Source organism: Nannospalax galili, unplaced genomic scaffold, assembly GCF_000622305.1.
Source record: "Nannospalax galili isolate Female #2095 unplaced genomic scaffold, S.galili_v1.0 scaffold466, whole genome shotgun sequence".
Taxonomy (NCBI): Eukaryota; Metazoa; Chordata; class Mammalia; order Rodentia; family Spalacidae; genus Nannospalax; species Nannospalax galili.
This window is the reverse complement of record NW_008355163.1, coordinates 10,712-13,890: the sequence shown is the minus strand read 5'-3', so window position 1 is coordinate 13,890 and position 3,179 is coordinate 10,712. Positions and strand designations below refer to the sequence as shown.

Here is a 3,179-nt window from a genome sequence, read left to right as displayed (position 1 = left end):
TTCACCAATAGAGATTTCTTGCTGGTCCAGTCATTTTTGTGATTTGTAAACTTTACAGCTGAGTAGGACCATTGATTTGTTCTCTCTACTGGCAGTTTTCATAGTTTTCTTCTGATTCTATGAGAGCTAGTCTTCAGGAAGAGGCTTCCAGGTAGTTCCAGCTCCATTGCTCCAAGTCTTGTATCTAAAGTTTGTCCTGTCTCCAGAAATAGCATCTTACCTTCAAGTTCTGGGAGGCAATCAAGGGCTATGGCAATGGCCTTTATTATTTTGAAGTCTCTTGAACTATTCTAACAACTCAAAGGGCGGATTCCTTTGTCTGGGCACCGTGTGTGTGTGTGTGTGTGTGTGTGTGTTATGCAAAAGTTTTGAGAAACAGAGTAGAGAAGGGCTATTGAGACAGAGACAGCTCAGCATTTAAGGGCATGTGCTGTTCTTCCGGCAGACTCAAAATTCAGTTCCTAACATCAGTCAGTTCACAGTTACCTGTAACTCCAGCTCCAGGGGATCTGATGCCCTATCTGGCCTCTGCATGGACTTTACTCACTGCAGTCACATGCATATACCTACCCACGTACACAAATCATTTTTAAAAGAAATGATATAGGCAGCACTTAGAGGATGATTCTAGTGGAATATTGGAACGTGGACAGTAAAGGCCAGGACCACAAGGTTTCAAACAGAAATGAGGATTATCCTAGGAACTGAACAAGAGGCCACCCATATGACCTTGTGGCAAAGAACTTATCTAGCTTTGGTCCATGTTCCAGAGATCGTAAGAGGCCGAGATTAAAGGAAATGGGCTAATTAATCTGGTGGAAGGGATTTCAAGGCAACACAATATTCAGGTTGTGATATGGATATTGCTGGCTGCTTCTAGCAAGATTTTCAGTGAGAATAGTAGGGAAAATGCTGAGCACAAAGATTCTAACCCTTGTAGTTTGGATGGAAATGAAGCATGTATAGAATTGCAGAAAAGGTTTATCATGTTTATTCAACAAGTTGGGCCAGTGAGATGCTTAGTGGGTAAAAATGTTTGCTCCACAAGTCTGACAACCTGAGTTAGATGCCAGAATTCATGGCAGAAGGAAAAACCCAAATCACTACTATAACAAGAGCTCAGTTTATTGTTACATGTATTTCAGTTATAAAATAGATAGAATTTAACTGTGAGTATACTTCATGAGCAGTGGAACACTCACAGTGTACTGGTTTCTCTTGTCTGGCACTGTGTTTCTTGTTATATAGCCTTCAGGTATATACACATATTCAGATATTGTATGTGTGTCTTTCAGTGGGCATTTGAGCTAATACATTTCCCTCTTGTTTTTCACACCACCTAAGCTTTATCTCTCCTTTCTCTCCCTATCTAACCTCCCTCCTCCCTCTCCAGTTAAAGTACCCCCATTTCACTCATTTTCCCCTTGATAATGCCGATCCCCTGTTATACCCCCATTCTTGAGTTCCTTCTTCCCCTTTACTGCCATGGTTCATTGTATGTCCTTCCTTCCTCCCTTCCCAGTTAAATGCCCCCATTTTCTTCTTGCTAACATCTATCTTAATAATGAAGTTGGAGTTCTCACAGATATTATATTCAAAAAGTGGTGTGTGTGTGTGTGTGTGTTCTAAGACTCAAAAATTGAGTTTTCTAGATTCCTTGTTAATGGGTATCAAGTCATCAGAACATACAGTAGTATGGTGTTTACTGACATTCTCTATGCAATATATGTCGTAGACTGTTCCGAAGAAGATGTGAGTACAAATGTCACTACTGGAACCACTACAAAGTTCCCATTTTCATTAAGAACTGACAGTTCGGTTGGTGGGTGATGTCTAGTCTCTGACCAGTGCTCAGAGAAGTTGATATTGCTAACTGATTAAGCACAGAAGAAGAGAAGCTGACTACATACCTGGCACTGACTTAGCCACCTAGACAGTAGACGACTTTATACACCGACACTGAACACTCTCAACCAAGGACCACAACTGACTTCAACCAAAGAGACTGTGTTTATTAGCACAGCAAGGGACAATAACCTTCTCATGGGCGGAGGCCACACAAGGGGCCTAGGTGCTTGTCATATAGGTGCAGCAGCTACAAGAGGATTTGGGGCACAGCTGCTACAGGGGAGACAGGAGCTTCAGGGGGAAATTATTTTCCACCATTCTTGTAGTTTCTCTAGGGACTTGTCCCTGTGGCCCAAGTTGACACCCAGGAAGGGTGGAAGAGGAAGTCTCCAATACAGAACTGGATAGTCAGGGAACCAGACATTCTGTGGTCAGGGGTCCTGTGTTGTGTCAATTTCCTTCACTAGTCGTGCTTGAGGGTGAGCCACTTGAAGAGCTAGTCACCTTGTGACAGCTGGGGCATGCCAGTTGCCAGTCTGCGATGACCGTGGCCTGGTCAACCTGCAGAGGGTTGGTCAGGTGGTCGCCCATCATCTTGATGAGCTTCACCTCTTCATCCAAGAAGTGGTTCTCCAGGAATTTACAGATATGGGGGTCTGTGGGGCTAGAACTCAGGGTCTGAAGATCCAAGAGTGCCTGGTTCAGGTTCTTCTCCAGGGCCAAGGTGGCTTTCATGGCCTCCTGGACTTTACCCTACTCATCTTCAGATAGCTTCTGCATATCCTGAAAGACTGTGGCCACCAATCAGACACTCCATGCCCTCGTGTTTCTCCCTGGCCAATTTGCAGAAGTGGCCCTCACACTCCAGGGCCACATCATCCAGGTGGAAATAGTAACCCAAAGAGAGGGAGGTGCAGGAGGCCACAGATGCAGGTTGACCAGGTGGTTGATGGAAGCCTCCACCTTGGTGGGATAATTCTGACTGATCTGGGAGGTCATGGCTGATCTGTAGTGTGGAGCTAACCGTAAAATGACAGTGTTGGCTGGAGAGGAGATTGTCCCAGAGGCAGCAACTGGAAAGATTGGAAGGCAGTTGGAAGCTTTTTTGTTGTTTTTTAATTTATTTAATAACCACATGATTAGCCAAATGATTAGAAGCATTTCATTACAGCATTGACATATTCAATAACAATTTCCAGAGCTAAGATGCTTCTCTTTCAAAATTGACTGTAAAATTTTAGGTTTACAGTTGAATTAATACAGTTATACAATTCAATATTCAATATAAACCCTGTAAGACATAAAATTGAATGTGTTTTTAACCTTTAAAA

At 43.2% G+C, this 3,179-nt stretch overlaps 1 pseudogene; it reads right to left on the bottom strand.

The window, feature by feature from the left end:
* Positions 1-2,204: 2,204 nt before the first annotated feature.
* On the bottom strand, positions 2,205-2,876 carry LOC103749397 (annotated as a pseudogene).
* Between the last annotated feature and the right edge of the window lie 303 nt (positions 2,877-3,179).